This window comes from Citrus clementina, unplaced genomic scaffold (assembly GCF_000493195.1).
Source record: "Citrus clementina cultivar Clemenules unplaced genomic scaffold, Citrus_clementina_v1.0 scaffold_3, whole genome shotgun sequence".
NCBI lineage: Eukaryota > Viridiplantae > Streptophyta > Magnoliopsida > Sapindales > Rutaceae > Citrus > Citrus x clementina.
In genome coordinates, this window is record NW_006262339.1 from 11,231,223 (window position 1) to 11,250,013 (window position 18,791).

General features: G+C 33.6%; 1 pseudogene; it reads right to left on the reverse strand.

The window, feature by feature from the left end:
• Window positions 1-15,092: 15,092 nt before the first annotated feature.
• LOC18047209 lies at window positions 15,093-17,948 on the reverse strand (annotated as a pseudogene).
• Between the last annotated feature and the right edge of the window lie 843 nt (window positions 17,949-18,791).

An 18,791-nucleotide genomic window follows, 5' to 3' on the forward strand; every position in this document is an offset into this window, starting at 1 on the left:
CTAGGTTCAACAAAATCATCTACTGCATGTGATTCACATATTTAAACTATAATAAATGAGGATTACCTCTTTCTCGCTCCAATTCCAGTCGCGGATGAAGCCGTTCGCCGCTGGTGCTCGCTTCGTGAAAGGCTTGGGCCATCATCAGAACTCATCTTGTTCGTAATTGAAGATAAAATATTTTTTAATCTTGAAAATGTTTCAGGCAAATGCAGCTGCTTCTTCACAACCTTAGGAAGACGAAAATGGTGCTGGGCGTTGCTTTCATGAAAGAGAAAGCTAAGTCCAGGCTTGATTTTGTGAAGATTTTTTTTTTGATTTTGTCCATTGGACATTACACACTGGATAATAGAGTAAAGCAAGTAAGATTTCCCAGACATCAAGAAGCTTAAGGCTTTAATTTTAAATTATTTTGAATTTTAAATAAGCTTTTACATATTTACCCTTTTATACTAACACCATACGTATTTTTATACTAACGGTGAGGGAGGTATGTGTAATTACATTAATACTTTCTATCAAAGTGTTAATACTTCAAACCTCAGGGGAGGTCCCTAAAAATTACCCAAATAAAGAAACAACACAAGATAAAGAATAAAATGAGAGAATATATTATAGAGTGATTTTATTTGTTCCAATTGTGTGTGTACAAAATAAAAAGACGAGCTCTCCTTTTATAGTTACATAATCACTCCATGAAATTAATGAAAAATTATAGATCATAATTTCTTGTGAGACAGTAGGAGTTATAGGGAAGCTAAAGGGTGCTAATGGGAGATAATGAGGAGACTACGAGATATATGTTATGAACATCTACATTTATTTTAATAAATTCATAACACTCCCCCTTGGATGTTTATTACAAAGAATATGACTCATTAAAATCTTTACATAATTGTTATTGTGTAATAACAATCAAATTAATTATGAGAAGATGAAAAGTCAAATTTAAAAGAAAATTTCTCTATTTATTAGATAATAGAGAATATACAAAGATGATAAATGGTGATGTCACATCACTTCTTCAAGTCCTAGCTTTATATATATATATATATATATATATTATTATTCTCGAGTACATTTAGGCATTTTGGGTCCTTGTGTTTGTGACTATTTGTGCTTTTAAATTGATGCAGTGTAAGATTTGTAATGATTTGGATTTGCATTAGGAGGTCATATGCATTTCATGGGATTCAATTTCATGGCAAGAAACAATCCAATGAGCTGATTATATATTTGTTGTTTACAAAATTACAAGGCATGAAGGTTTAGTTAAAGTATTTTAAGTAATTTTAGGGTATATACTGGAGTAGTAGTAAGCACATTTGACCAAAAGTGAATTATGTGCAAAGAGTATCTAAAAGCACTATCTCTAATGGTTAATTTACCATCAAGTGACACTTGTTTTGAATTTTTTTTAAAAAGGCGAAACATATTTTAAAAATAATCGATCAGGTGATAATTTATTAACTTTTATTATTAACTTCAACGAAAGTAGTCAATTAATTGCGAAATGATATTTATTAAAGTTAAATCTAATTCTAATTAACAAAGATTTTTTTTGGTTAAATCAAACTATTTTTTTTATAAAAAAAAATTTCTTGTTGAATCAATCTGCTACTTTGACTCCACGAACTCCACGAATTCACAGCTGCTATTATGTTATGGCTGTAGAGAAGATAAAGCTTAGAAAAGACAAAGAAAAAAAGGAGAAACAAAAAAGAAAACGAACTATCGAACATGAAGAAAGAAGAAAAAGAGGGTAAAAATGAACTGAAGAAGATGAAGAAAAAAGGAGAAAAAGAATTAGAGAAGACAAAGGAAAGAGAGAAAGGGAAATGAAAAAAATAAATAAAATAAATAATTTTTTTTTCAATTTTACCCTTGGTCTATTAAAATTAATGGTAAAGTTAACGTATTATTACCTGATTAAGTATTTGTAGAACATATATCATCTTTATGAAAAATATCAAAATAAGTGTCACCTCAAGGCAATTATCCCCTTTTTTCATAACATGAAAGTTCTTACCGTACAACTAAAGGGTTGATATTGAAGAATTGATAAAAAATCAATTTTTGTATTAATTGCCTCTCCTTCTAACCATAATTAATGTCTATGAAAAGTCATCCCAAAAAAGAGAAAGAATTAACTTGTGTGGACAAGCTAAAGCTACAATGTAGGGCATTGAGGCCCGAAATTTTTCCAATTTAAAAATGCAGCCGTTGGATTCAACTAAAATAAATCCAATAATTGAAAAATTAAAAGAAAAGAAAAAAATGGGTAACCTTGTTAAACTAGTCTCAAGCATTTGAAATACCTAATTTTCTCTCTCACCCATAAAAATTGCATCTCTGGCCTCCCTCTCTCAAATCACTAATTTCTCTCTAATTTCTATCTTCGATTTGTTTACTAATCATATGAAATTGAAGCCATCATCTCGCTCACGGTGGAGAACAAGCTAAAGCCATCAATCCGTTGCTATCATCTTGAGCCGTTGAAGTTGAAAACATCTCCCTCTCATTCTCTTTCATTTTTAAGTTAAGGACAAGGTGAGGAAGAACTTTCTCTGTTGGATTTGTGTCATTGGTTTTCGTGGTGACTACTGAAAATGATATGTGAAACAATGGTGAATCAACAGTACAGGTGCAAAATCACAGTGTTTTGCCCATTGAAGTTTTGCGTTTTAATCGTTTAAGTCCAGAGCAAGTTTGGTTTTACACTTTTGTTGTCGATAAGTTCTCACATGTGACACACGTGAGTCATTTATTCTGACCATAAAAAAACTTTTGTCAAGTTTGTTAGGAAGAGTGGGAAATACATAAGAGGTAATACAAATAATTAATATTTGTATAAAATGTGTAATTAAATTTAATATGACCACTACTTGTATCATAATTTTTTTTTTTTATACAATGGGGCTCTCAAAAAGAGCTAAGAAAGGACTAAATAAGAAAAACCACTCTATACATATCATGAAACCATAAAGGAAGAGAGCCGACCAAATTTACCATAAAGTTAGCTGCAAAGTTTGCTTCTCGATAAATATGAATGATGGTAATATTCCAATTATGCTTGAACTCTTAGATGGATCGAATGAGAGGAGAAAATTTGTTCACCAAATCTAAACACTTAGTAATCATTTGAGTCATGTATAAACTATCTACTTCAACTTGCAGCCAAAGAATTTTGAATTGCCAAACAATGTTCAAGCCTTGATAGAGACCCAAACTATCCATTCCTCTTAGTTGCACCATCCGTATTAAGCTTACACCAAGGCTAAATGGGAGGGGTCCAGCCAATCCATCTCCCAGTCTTCATAAACCCATGTTTAGAGGCAAATTGTTAATCTGTTGAATTTCCTTAGCCCTCGTAGTGACATTATTAACCAAAACTCCATTATTTCAAGTCACATGACTAAAACAAAATTGGTTCGCTAAAACCAGAGTCTCCAAATTACTACATTAAAGAAACACCTTCAGTATAAAACTTATCAATCAACTAAAAACTCTTCAGGTTTTGATTCATCCAATCTCGAAGATTAAGGTTATACAATTCATGGCGATGCGACACAGGAATGATTTGATATGGGCCTTGCCAGCTCCAAGCAAGGTTCCAAATCTGATCTTCTATATTATTTTCATAAGGGTTGTTAGCATGTCATGTGGATTTGATTGTAAAAATGCCTTTATCAGAAAAAGCCCAAAAGACTTGATCGTTACCTCTTTGATCCAAAAAAGGAGGGAAAACATTTATTCTGATGATGATGTGATTAGGGAGAAGGTGCTTGAAATGGTCTAATCACTAGTTCCCATTACAATCAGTAAAGTTAGTAGTAACATTCTTAAGGATATTGTCAGGAACAATACCAATTGCATGAAAGAACAATGGTTTATCTTTTGTAACCCAACGATCCCACCGAAACTAATCCCTTCTACCACCTCCTATATTCCAGGAAACACCTAACAATATAACTTTCCCAACATTTCCTATACCTTTTCACAAGTGAAACCCATTTCATGTACATAAACTTGAAGGAAAATTATAGGAATCCACGCCATATTTAATTATCAATACTTGGGCACAAAGGCTCGAAAGAGAAGAAATAATGCCCTATCCCATCTTCATCAGCTAAGCTCGGTTCATCATACCAAGATTTTGAAGCCCAAACCACTACACAATTTTACCTAGCAAATTTTATCCCAATTAACCAGAGTCATTTTTGTTGATCTGTTACATCGCTTCAAATGAACTTTTTACAAGCATGCTTAACTTTTGACTTAACTCTTGAAAGGAGAATCGTCGTTTGCATGGCATAAATGGAGATTGCTTGAAGGAATGACTGAGAAGTGTAGTTCTTCCAACCAGGGAAAGATGAAAGGTCATCCAACTAAACATACTTTTTTCTACCTTGTCGATGATCTCTTGATAAGTACGCTTGGAGACTCGAGAGTGAAGGAGGGGCATACCAAGGTATTTACCAAGATTATTAGTGATAGAGTAACCGAGAACTCTTCTAATATTATTCTCCTCCTTAGCATTAATATTCTTTTATAAGAATACTTTGGTCTTGGTTCTATTAACCCTAGCCTTGGAACTTCTACAGAAAGTATCAAGGGCCGAATTGATTACTCTCGTCTACTCACAAGACGCCTTAGGTAGAAGCAAAAGATTATTAGTAAAAAAAGATTGGTGAGGGGGGTTCCATTACAAGTCAAGCAAATAGGTTTCTATTCCCCTGTGTCCACTGTATTACAAATACCGTGACCTAGCCTCTTAATACATCAAACAAAAATGTACGGCAAGAGGCGTCCCCTAACGAATTCCTTGAGAAGGAACAAATTCATTCGTCAGCTCTACATTTCAAAGCACGATCATTTTCAAAGTTGTGATGCATTCCATAATAATTTGTGCAAGATCTACTAGATGATTATTTCTCTCCGTGTTGCATGAATGAAACTTCAACTAAAACTGTCATAGACTTTCTCCAAGTCAACTTTAACCTGCCATGTTCCCCGTCTACCAGTTTTCCTCTGCATATAATGAATAATCTCCTGAGCTACAATAATATTTTCAATAATATGTCGGTTTGGTACAAAACTAGTTTGATGGGGCCAATGGGCTAAGGAATAATAGTTTTCAACCAATTTGCTACAATCTTAGTCACGGTTTTGTAAGCCACAGTACATAGGCTTATGGGACGATACATCCTAAGATTAATAGGATTATCGTTCTTGGAATCAGAACTAGCAAAGTTGAGTTAATCTCTTTCACGAAACAACAAAAAGAGGGATCAACAATACTCCACTGAGATTGGTAAAAAATGGCATAAAGGCCATCAACTCCTGGAGCTTTTAACGGCTTCATGCTGAAAATAGAATTCTTGATTTTGGTATCATCAACAAGCCCTTGAAGAGTGTGAATCACAATCTCATCAATAATCGAAAAACATCCCATAAGAGGGTAAGCTGTCTCTACTATCTTCACAAGTGTATAAAGATAAAAAGAAATGAACAACATGTTATTTAATTGTCTCATTATCAAATAATCACTATGCAGATTCATTTTGTATTATTGCAATACAATTTCTTTGTCTTCTAGCAATATTGTTTTGGTAGGACTAAGTAGTGTTTCGATCCCCGTGTAATAGCCAATCCTTGTGAGACTTCTTAAGCCACAAATTTATTCTTGAGACAAAACTTCTTCAAGCTCTTTTTTCAATTAAATCTTAAGATGAATAAGGCTCTCAGAATAGTGGTCTTCGAGCACTTTTTAGATAACCCCCCTTTGAATATAGAAAGCACCAGAGTTCCATGTATCAGCAACGAGATCAGTGAACTTATTATTGGTAAGCCACGTTGCAAGAAAACAAAAGGGCCTCTTACCTGACTTATTCTTCTCCTTCCTATTGAAATGAACTAACACATGTTTGTGATCAAAAGTAACTTTCGAGAGGTGCAACACTGTATTATTAGAAAAATTATCAAACCATTCCTCATTAGACACCGCCCTGTCTAGGCATTTAAAAAGAAACTTCGAGACTAGGTAAACCTTGGTTCATTAAAAGTAAAATCATAAATCTTTTTAGAATGAAACTAGTTGTGAAACAAACCACAAAATCTACTAGTATTTACAAAACCACTTTTCTTCTCTTAAGCATACAAGATAGAATTAAAATCACCACCCATTACCCAAGGGCCTTGAACCACGTTAGCAAAATTATCCAAATGTTCCCAGAGGTGCTTCCTAGTGATGGCCAATGGGCTGAACGACACGGGCATGGCATGTGTTCGCACAACACGGCACAACACTAGCACATTTTGGTGGGGCACACAACACGATACGACACGCATGTGGGCTGGGCCGCGCTTAGAATTTTAGGCACGCGAACCTTAAAAGCACGACATGCTTAAAGATGGGCTAAGCATGACACGATGAAAAAGACTGCAATAAGCACGTTTTATTTTTTAATGAAAGTAAACTTAAGATTTTATGATTTTACAAATAACTTGAAATTGAACTTTTAAAATTTATTTAATTCTTAGTTAAAAATATTGTAATTGATTTATATTTATAATTTATTAAATAAATAATTGATATCATGATTTTAATGAATAAAATTATAAATATCATGATTTTATAAATATGCATTAATATTATTGTGAATTATGATCTATGACTCTATAGAAGTTCAAGTTAATAATTAAATTAACCCTTAAGAAAAATTTATTGTTATTATTATTGTTGTTGTTGTTGCTGTTGTTAAGTATTAAAAAAAATTCTAATACTATAACGTCAAACATAGTAATTAATATTACATTCTCTTACTATTATTAGTTTATTATTATTAAATATGGACTTGAGTTTTGAATTTTGATTTTATTAAATGTGAAGAAAGGTATAAACCTAAAAAAATATATATAGACTTGAAAAAAGTACACCAATAGCTTGGCATGCACTCTTAAAAAAAAAATTTTTTAAAAAATCTTATTGGGCTTTTCTTTTCAAGCACGACACGACACCAGCACGAGCATGCATGGACCTTACTTTGATGGGCCGGGTCGGCACGGCACAACCCATTGGCCATCTCTAGTGCTTCTTGATAATGGGATAAGACTAGCGTAGATAGCAGTTATCCATGACACAAAGTTGTTATTCTTAAAAACTTTGAAGTGAATAAATTGTCTATGATTGGTAACAATTTTTATATTGAAAAAGTCCTTTCATAGGATCCAAATCCCCTCAGAGAAACCAGTAGCTTCAACTCTAGGGGATTTATCAAAGCTAATTCTTTTAATGAAATCATCTGCTTTATACCCACTGATTCTAGGCTCTAGTAGAACAACCATGACCGGCTTATAATTCTTGATAAGAGAACCAAAAAAGCGATAGAAGACTAACAATGTCGCTCCCTTGACATTCCAAAACATAATTGATAAAGACATATAGATATGTACGATAAAAGTAAGAAACACCTTATAATTTCGGCCCTGAGGCCTTGATCTCCAAGTCCATAGCTGATTCATCCACAAGAGATATATCTCCATCAGAAGAACCAGACTCATCATTATCACTTTCTCCCATATAATCGTTATCCTTCCCATCATCATCCATGTCGCTAGTGATAATTAAGTGCCAGTATTAGAGGGATCATCGGCTAGTTTAGATGACTTATCATACTGCACACTAGTTAAATTGTCCTTAGCTTGGTCACTGGAAGAGGAAGCAGCAGAATTGTTATTGGTAGAGGCAACAATGGTGAAAGAGATAGCAGAGTGATGTGAAGGATTGAGGCTGGTTAGGACGATGGTGGGTACAGACTGGCTAGTCTAGTTTACATGGATGTTTGTTTTGTTATGTAAGGTGGGTGGGAGTTGTATGGGAGTAGCGTAAATAGCATCCGGTTGTTGGCAGTGTTGGGACCATAAATAAAAAAATCCGCACGTATGACAATGTTTAGGTTGGGGGTGGGATTCTTTTCAAGGTTCATTCTTTTTCAGGCTGGGTGAACTAAAGAATTTTACCACTTGTATTATAGTTTTTTAAAATAAATGTACATAAGTTATAACATTATTTATTTATTATATGACTGATATAATACTTTTAATGAATTCTAAAATTTCTCGAACTTAGCTTTTGGCATAACTTCAAGGATAGATTTATGAAGTTAGAAAGAGAACCAGAAAGGGGTTTCTTCTTATAAATTATTCTTTCTAAAGTTTATAACAATAAAGAAATCGACGTGTTTTTAGTTGGAACTGAGCAACTAGGAGGCTGAACGATCAAAACCTGTGTGCACTTATCTTTTTATCTTAATCTGTTTCTTTGATTCTTATTACTCTTACTTCGATTCTTGTGAGCATCATCTTGGTCCTGGGGTGTTTAGTTTGTATTGTAAAAACATTATTCAAACCCAACATCAAAGAGAAAGGCCTTTTTTTTTGGGTTGTTGTTCCCTGATTTTTTTAAAATAAAAACAAAAGGCCCTTTTGATGCTTCAAACGCTAGGCCAAGTTCTATTAATTGTGGCGCTGCTGGGTGACCGAGGCTTCCTAGACAAACATAGACTAGAGAACCGATGTCTTGTAAATCAAGCCACTATAAACATTTGGTCCTGTGCACCAAATTTTATCCCCTCATACGTTTCGAAATTCTTTGCATAGGCTTTTCCAATTCCTCAAATGTTTTCACCTAACCCTAATATCTTTGTGAAATTCTTTCGTATCTCTAATGATCCCACATTGACAGCACTAGGTAGCTGAGCTAGATGTGGGAATTAACATAAAGTGGCCTTGTGCCAGACGTAAGAGCAGACAAATTGATGCAGAAGGTTTACAGAGGCCATATGGAAGCAGAGTTTCGTTTCTGCAAAGGAGAAGCTAATACGTCTTTAAGAATTTCAGGTTGAGTGTCTATCCTTTGTTACATACGACGTCATGAGGAAAAGTTCCTTATAACTCAGACTAATTGTCCTTTTATTTTTTCTTCGTTGGTCTACTGCTCTAAATTGCTTGATACAGGTACGACTGAAGCGCTGTTGATAACTTATTTTGCAGAACATAATATATTGAATAATCTTTGGATTAATGCAAAAGAATTAGTTTTCTATCATACTGCTTTAAGCTGGACGCTATTTTAGAACATACGAAATAAATGACATGTTATATTTTGCCATTACATGATAGTTAAAGGAATTTCCTTTTTGAAAAAAAAAATCCCGGTGTAACTATACATTGCCAATAAGAACTGAAAATATTTTGGCTACAATGGTGATGACTCTGGAATCAGCGCTACAAATTCTTCGAAGTTGTAAAATATTCTTTGTATTATTATTAATCTAGCGCTAGACATGGTAGAATATTAAGTACATTCGACAAAACACTTATTAATAAAAGTCGATCACAAGTTAAAATTTGCAGTATGAGAATTATTGTAAATCAAGTATTTAATTATCAATAACAATTGATCCACCATTATAATTACAATTAAAATGATAATTACAATCACAATTAAAATAACGTTTACAATTACGATTATGATAACAATTACAACTGCAATTGTAATTCGTAATTATAATTATAACATTATATAGAAACTGCAGCTGTAATAATTATTGTAATTATAATTAGGAATACAATTGTCAATTTAATTACAATTCCAATTACAATATTTGTAATTGTAATTATTTTTGTAATTGTTATTTTATTTGTAATTGTCATTGTAAGAGTTGTTGTAATTAAAAATGTAATTGGTGAGCGTCATCTAGTTGAGATATTAAAATCTTTTGTATCGGAATTTCGAAACAAGAGGCCTGAGTTTGAATCGTGCTCACATGGGGTGAGAGGGGATTGGTTTGCCATTAGTTGAGATGTAAAATCTCTTGTGTTGAAAATAAAAGGATTGGAGGTTTGAATTTCGTTCACATGAATGGAGAGGAGATTGGGTTGTCATTAGGCTAAATAATAAAAAAATTATAACTGAAATTATTGTTGTTGTAATTAAATTATTATTTGCTACAAAATGACTATTAGCAAGTGATATAAGGTAGCTCACATTGTAAGAAAAAAATAAACCAGTTAGATTCCAAAAAAATATTAAAGGGTTACAAATGGTCCTACTTAAAATTTAGATTCTTTAAATAATGTATGATGAAGTATTGTGAAAGCTGCTTAACCAAAGCTTTTAACCAACACTCTCCAAATTATCCTCGATTAGAATGAACAAGATGCTTAAGAGATTATCTGAATTGCTAATAAAGAATCTATGTATGAACAAGATGATGACTAATTCAAAAAAGATCAAAGAATTAACCAACAAATCAAAGAATCATAAAACCAAGCTATTAACGTGGTTCAGTCAATTTTCATTGACCTACATCCACGAGGGAACAAGAACACCTCTCTCAAACAAGCTATAGCTCTCTCTCATGCTCTCGAGTTCTCTATCTCTCACACCGGAATTAGCTGTGTAAATAGTCTTAACGAACCCAGAAAACTTTTCCAGAAACGCACGTGTTTACCATGTGAATTAACGGCCTCATAACAACTTTTCCAAGTCACGTGCGTTGCACATGCTGCATTAAACTAAAAACGGCAAAGCTTCTGGTCGTTTAAACTAGCAAACTTAATGCACATCAAAACATAGATCTTGCATGTCGTTTTGCCTTAGTCATGGATAACTATGGCCAATGGGCCGTGCCGGCGTCGGCCCATAAGGGCTCAAATTGGTGGGCCGTGCCGTGCCGTGCCCACATTTTTTTCAGTTGAGCCCGGCACGGCCCACGGCACGAGCTCTCTCGTGCCGTGCCGTGGGCCGTGCCCAAAAAAAGCCCACCAACCTTTTTTTTTTTTTTTTTGCGTGCTTAAAAAAGTCCACGTGCCTAACGTGCTTTGTTCAAGCTCACGTGCCTGATGTGCTTTTTTAAGCCCACCAACATAATAATAATAATAATAATAATAATAATAATATTCAAAATCATAATCATATTAATTTTTATTAAGAGAGCAATTAACATTTTTCTTGTGTATAAAATGAAAAATATTTCATTCACAAATGAAACATATCTCTATTAAATATTAATTAAGTTATGATTTAATATTAATATGAAAAATATTTTATTATTAATTTTGTAAAAAAAATTATTTTTTATTTATAATATATAAATTTATGATATTTATAATCTTATTTATTAAAATCATGATATTTAGTTATTTACTTATTCATTTAATAAATTATAAACGTAAATAAATAATTAAATAAATATCATAAATAAAATTAAATAACATTATTCATTTAATAAATATCATAAATAAAATTATGATATTTATAATTTTATTTATTAAAATCATGATATTTACTTATTCATTTAATAAATTATAAACATAAAAGATTAGAATATTTATTTAAACTAAGATTTAATGATTTAAATTAATTTTTAAAAGTCTATGCTAAAAAATATATTAAAACATTTAATTTCAAGATATTGTACTTTAATTTCATAACATTTTATATTTACTTTTTATTAAAAAAATTTACTTAGATATATTTTGGTCCACGTGCTATTAATGGCTCACGGGTTGCGTGCTAGCCCACTAATGAACCGTGCTTATTACGTGCTTTTTCGCGTGCCGTGCTTTGGCCCATCTCTTATCGTGCCATGCTTTAAGGCCCGCGTGCCTAAAATTCTAAGCCCGGCACGGCCCACGTGCGTGCCGTGCCGTGCCTCGTGCCTCACCGAAACGTGCTCGTGCCGTACGGACACGTGCCGTACCACGTGCCGCCCGGCCCATTGGCCATCTTTAGTCATGGACATACCAAAAACGCAAATCACCTCTGTCGTTTTGATCTCTTTAATTTGCTTCATGGACATACCAACATATGACCTTTATGATAGAACCTTTCTAAACTATTTGAGCTTACTAATAAACCACTTATATGTCATAAGTTTATAATAACAAATTGATATATTATATATTATTAATTATAAATTACAACAATATGTGATAATAAAGATAAAATATAAATATGAGGCTTGGAAAGGTATAGTGTTCTTAAAAAAGATTCGCTACCTTCTCAGCGGTGCTTAGATTATATTGGTGCATGACTGCTTGACTTCTAGGATCATCGAATTTATATAATCTTAATAGTACAATCTTACAATTTTAGCAAACTTCAATTAAGTGTTTGAATTTTAGCACAAGCGCTAGAGAGAATTTGTTTTAGAGGGAGGAAAAATCACTTTGACTAAAGCATTAGAGAATGGAGGTCTCTCCAGAGATTTATAAGAGATGGGGTTTCCTCCAAAGCCCACAATAAGCGCTATGACTCACTTCTGGTTCCATCAGAAACTCTTCTGAGCCTGCAATTACGATGTTCATCATGTCGATGTTGTCTTTCAAAGACAGAGAGGCTGCTACTATCGACGTACTATTAATTATTTATAAGGAAATTATCATTGAATCACCTGTTTTTTGCTTTATATTCATCCAACCACCACAAAATTTTAACATATTTTTTACACCATATTGTTTTTTAAATTTGTATCAATTAACCACTTTTACACTGACACTGTTAAATAATTTAAACGAAATGATAATTTTACCCCTAAATAAATTAAAAGACCATTTTTATTTTATAAAACTTTGAAAATAAAAAATTATAATTATAAAAATACCCCTAAATTTAATAAAAATAAATCCCAAAATTAGAATTTTTATTTTTTAAAAAATATATTTTAATAAAAAATTATAATTACAAAATTTTGGGATTTAATAAAAATTTCCTAAATTATTAAAATTTTGGGATTTATTTTTAAATAAATAAATTCAGTTATGTTTATTTAAATATTACAACATTATATTTTTTAAATAAGAATAATTATTAAAATTTTACATAATCTACATTTAGTAAAAATCAACTGACCACCTCTATTTAGGATTTATTTTTTATAAAATTTAGGGGTATTTTTATAATTATAATTTTTTTATTTTTTAAATTTTTATAAAATAAAATGATCTTTTAATTTATTTAGGGGTAAAATTATCATTTTATTTAAATTATTTAACGGTGTTAGTACAAAAGTGGCTAATTGATAGAAATTTAAAAAGAAAAGTGGTGCAAAAAATATATTAAAATTTTGTAGTGATTGAATAAACATAAGACAAAAGAGAGATGGTACAATAATAATTTTCCTTATTTATAAGCTGCTGAATAATAAAATTACTATTAGTGCTGAAGAGAAACCGACGAAGACAAAATGGTTGGTTCGTGGTCATGATCAATGGATTACGAAAGCATTTGTTTTCAACAGTAGACTTTTTTTTGTTCTTTATAGAGCTAATTATACTATAAGCTTTCCAATTCGACTAGAATTGGCTTAGCAAGCCTGTTTTAAAAAGTTTAATTTTAAGAGTCACAGACAAAATAATTTTGTAACGATTTCCAATTTTGTTCTTATCTTCATTGATTGTACTTTGAATGGAAATTCTTTCACACGTTCTCGCCTTTATTGTTTGTTTTGTCTCCATCCAGGGATTTTCCTCCTTGGAAATGAATGATAACCAATATCCGGTGGCCCTTCAGATTTACAAAGACTTGCATATGCAATTGCTACGAATTAATTAATCGTTATATCTTCTTTTTTTATTTTAATTAAATGGTTTCATCACACAGCATTTAACTGAATTTAAGATTCTTCAATGGCCTAAAATAATTACATTTGTTTTTAAAACGATAATTCGAGTTGTACCCAATTATGATCTAGATGATTGTTGTAGAATCAGACAGAAAAGCTCTCATCATGATTAATTCTCTCCAAGGAAAAAAATTTAAAGAATATATAATTTAAAGTAAAACCCAACTAGATATCGAGAGACAAATTAATCTAAACAACTATATGTATTCAGCTCGTCACAAAACTAATTAATTAAAACTATCCTGTAATGTATGGAATTTGGTCACCTATGGTATGCTACTCCCTCAATAGGACGCATAACTATCTAATAAGGTTATTTTGTTAATGGATGATAAGGTATGTACCATAACAGATCTATCTGTTATATATATATATATATTATTATTAGTGCTTTTTCATTTGAAATGAATTTAGATCTATCGAAAGAAGATGTAAGCATTTGAAAACCAAAAATTAATTACTTAATTAATTTTTTTGAAAGTACTGTTCACTGTTACTCTTCTCGCTTATTGTTCATTCGCATAAAAAATATTAATTTTCCAAAAACACAATAAAATGAAGAAAATAAATGACACGGAGATTTTTACGTAGTTCAAATTAATCAATCCTACATCCACAAGGCCACGTCCAGATGAAAAGTAATTTATTAAGTTGAGATGTTACAACCTATGGATTTACCAAACTTAAGACTTTCACTTACAGTTTATCACTATACAGTTTACTCAACCGTAGAATAAATTTGTTTCTCTTGAATAATTGCTACCTCTCTTGATCCACGATCCTCAAGGCACTTCGCAAAGTGATCAATAGCAATTCTTCAATTTTTCAATGTCTAGTGATCCAAGATCCACATATCCTCTCCACAGAGATGAAAAGAAGATAAAAAGACAAATCAACACAACATTATATACCAAATCCGAATTCTCTAGGGAGGAGACAAAATTTTGCTTCTCTGCTTTATGCTCTGTGTTATGCGATCCAACTTCAATAGTGAAATACCTCTCTTTATATAGGCATTAGAGTTTCACCAAAATAACAAATCTTAAAAGACTTGGATTCTTTCCAAATAAGAGTTTCTTTCCTCTTATAATTCCCATGAATCTGAATAGAATTAAATCTGATCTTCTTGCCTTACTTGTCTCCTAAGAAATATCTAGAACATTTAATGACTTCCTATTTGAATAAATTTCTTGCTCTAAATAGATCTCATGCGCCAATTATAGATCCCACCATTAATTGACTTGTTAATAAAATTATGAAACAAATATTTCTAATAAATTAGAATCTCACTAAATTAGGGAATTAATAAATTAATCCCTATTACAAGATATGCAATAAATAAACTTCCAATTTAACTAGACTTGTCATAAAATACCAACTTTATAAATAATGGACTTAACATCATTGATAAAAAGGGTAAGAATAGTATAACAAAGAATTAAACTCAGACACATTCTCAATTCAACTCAATTACAAACAAGATGCAAAAAAAAGAAAAATCTAAGCTAGCACTTAAGGAGGCTAATAGGATTTAGCAATATCTGATCATCATGTATCATCTCCCTTTCGGATTCAGGATCTCAGAGAACACAGCTCCAGTATACTTATCAGAACTTCCAGTAGAAAGACTTTGATCATCAGTAGCAGTAATAGTTGATATGGTAACCGTACTAATGGTTTTTGAATCTGAAAGTACATGTTCACCAACACCAGAGAACATGGAACCACTACCATCGGTTTCGTAGTTGTCCAAAATTTTTTCTTCCTCCTGATTCTCATCAATCTCCTTTGCAATTGCAATACTACTTTCCTGCAGCTGCAATGCGAACTCAAGTCCCCAAACCACATCGCTCATCGAGGGCCGTCTGATTCCTTCATCAATCAAGCAGCTCATCGCTACCTCAGCAAATTTGTTCAAACACTCTGGCTTTATCTTACCCTTCAAGAATGGATCAACAATCTGGTCAATTGTTCCATTTTGATAACATTGTTGCGCCCAAACGGCTAAACTCACTTGTTTCTTATCTGCTGTCCGAAGAATAGGTGGCCGAGCACACAATACTTCGAACAACACAACACCGAATGAGTAGACGTCAGATTTTTCAGTAAGCTGCTGAAGTCGGTAGTACTCAGGATCTAAGTATCCGACACTGCCCTTAACAACCGTACTCACATGAGTTTTGGACACCGAAGTTGGTCCAAATTTGGAGAGTCCGAAATCAGACACCTTGGCCACCCATTTCTCGTCCAACAAGATGTTGGTTGTCTTCACATCACGATGAATGATAACAGCATGGTTTGCCCCAGTATGCAAATAGTGAAGCCCACGAGCTGCACCAATGCAGATTTCAAGCCTTTGATTCCATGGAAGAGAGGGATTGTCGCTATGGTAGAGATGATCACGTAGAGTCCCACGAGCCATGAAATCGTATACAAGGATCATCTCCCTGCCATCGTTGCAATAGCCGATGAGAGAGACTAAGTGAAGATGCCGGAGCTGCGAGAGCATTCCTGTCTCAGTTTGGAATTCCAGGGCGCCCTGTTGCGACTCTGGTTCCAGTCGTTTGATGGCGACAGGGGTAGTGCTGCCATTGATGAAGCCTTTGTAGACATTACCAAACCCTCCAACTCCAATCACGAGATCATTGTCGAAGTTGTTTGTAGCCACTTGGATTTCAGATAGTGAAAATTGGGTACAAAGATCGGAAGGAAGGAATGAGCCGCGTGATGACTTGGTTGCCTTGATAGTCTTAGAAGAAAAAAAAGTCCCCAAAAGTGAAGTACCTGTACCGGAACCCGAGTCCTTGACTTTTCTTCCTCTCCAGAAAATTAACAACAATAGAAGAGATAGCACACCAAAGCCTGATATAACACCAGCAACGATCCCGATTACATTACTCTTCTTATGCGATTTTGTTGTTGGAGACACATCTAAATTAGGTGGGATCGTCCGACGTTCAGGATTAGGTCCGGCGAGATTCCCATTGTTGTCCACTTTAAAGATTTCAAGGCCGTTCAAGATAGCTTCAGAGTATTTGGTCCTCCATCTGGGGGCAGGGTGCAGTTGAATAGAAAGATTCTGCTTAATATTTTCTTCATTTGGTTTTGGTCCTATCGTCACAGCATAATCTCTATATACGGCAACACTATTCGCACCAGTCCAGGCTATCACATCTGCTTGAACTTCAGCAGTTAAATTAGCAATGAAGATCTGGAACACCCTATCGCCCTCTTCAGTTACCTCTATCTGAAACTCACAAAAATGAAACCTCAGAAAATATGTAAAGCCAGAATCCACTTCGAACTCCCAAGTGAGATTATACTTCTCGTTGATTTCCCTGTCCTGCCCCATCGTCCTGGCGGTTTTGTAGACCAGATCTGGAGCAGAGTAATTACGTTTCCAAGTGAGATGAATACTCTGGTTAACGGGAAGAGCACTTGGTCTGGCATCTGTCAAGTAGAGGTCGTCCATATACCAAGTTCGGTACATGCCGCCGGTGTCGTATGACGGTTCGATATGTTTCCCGCCGACGTTTATCCTGTATAAAGTCGCCAGAGCATTTCTGTTTAAGATACTGTATGGGTTGGCCTGGCCAACAAACCTGAACCCCCCGCCGGGATCGCCGGGATCATCGGCCGCGGTGTAATAGAAATTGAGGGGCATGGATACAATCTCAATTCCATTGATAAAAGCATATGAATCGTTGTAATCCGGACTTGGAGTGAAGGTTATGTTCAATAGCCTCTGATCGTCTTCGATGTTAATGCAGAATTCTTTGAAAAAGGACTGCGGTCGTTGCCATATGCTGCTGCTGCAAGTGAAGCGCTAAAGTTTCTTAACAGAGTGAAAGAAGCTGCTTTAACAGAGAAGAAAGCTGCAGAGGTGTTGAACTCCGGTTTTGAACTTGGATAGAAATGTAGGCGGATGAACTTTTGACCGGCGGTGACGTTGAATATGTAGGTGAATTGCGAATGAGAAACGCGTGATTTAGAATATGGGACTTGCTTATTTTCAGTGACGGTTGTTGATTTGGGAGCGGATGCGTCTTCATGTGGGGAGTATTGAGAGTTAACATCTCCAACCCAAGTCTGGCCGGGAGTACTCGTGTTGCCCAACCAGCCACAAGCAAGAAATATGTTGCTTTCTACGAGAGGGTAATTAGAGTCACCGGTGACGACATCAGATAGATGATGGCAGGAGAAGAAGAAAAAGAAGAAGAAGAAGAAGAAGTGGAAGATTTTTCTCTATGTCTCCATTAATTTTTTGACAATTAATTAATAGGCAGGCTGCAGCTATAGCTTTGATTCTTCAGATAGCTAGACATTTAAAGTTAGCAAATTTTGTAGCAGTATGTCCGTCTCTGTCAGTTGGGGGCCACAGGCGCCATGGCGTTCGGACATGACAATCAAAATGATGGAAAAATTAAGTCTTCGTCAACTTCTTAGTCTTTGCCCTTTGGCATCAGTCCAATCTACTATCACCCGTAAGGCACTTTCCATGGCTACTATTAATAGACTTGTTTTGAAATATCAACTTATATACAAACATACTCTGAAACTTCGTAGTAACCACAAATCAATCAATTGGATTCCACAATTAAATATACACTTAACAAATCTAGATTGGACTTGAACGTTAAATTAGTGTTCGGTCACTAAATTAAAAAATATTTGTCCATAATTGGTTATTTTAGAAATACATGTTTAGCAGTTTATCGAAAGGTTGAACTAAATATATTAATGGTGCGTTTACTAATCAGTTATTGGAATAGGCTAGAATTGAAATGAGCTGACTTTGAAATGGGCTAAAATCGGAATCAGGAATGAGAGTTTACTAATCAGTTATCGGAATAGGCTATAATCGAAATGAGCTTAAATTGAAATGGGTTAAAATCGGAATCAGGAATGAGAATTAAAATAAGTAATTTACTTCAATTGTAGGAATTGGAATCGGAATGGAAATAAGATTTATTTTCATAGATGTGTTTATTTTGTCTTGAAATTGGAATGAACTATCATAATTTACTAAAATGCCATTTGTTAATTATTGTCAATTGACGAGGACAATAATAATAATAATAATAATAATAATAATATTAT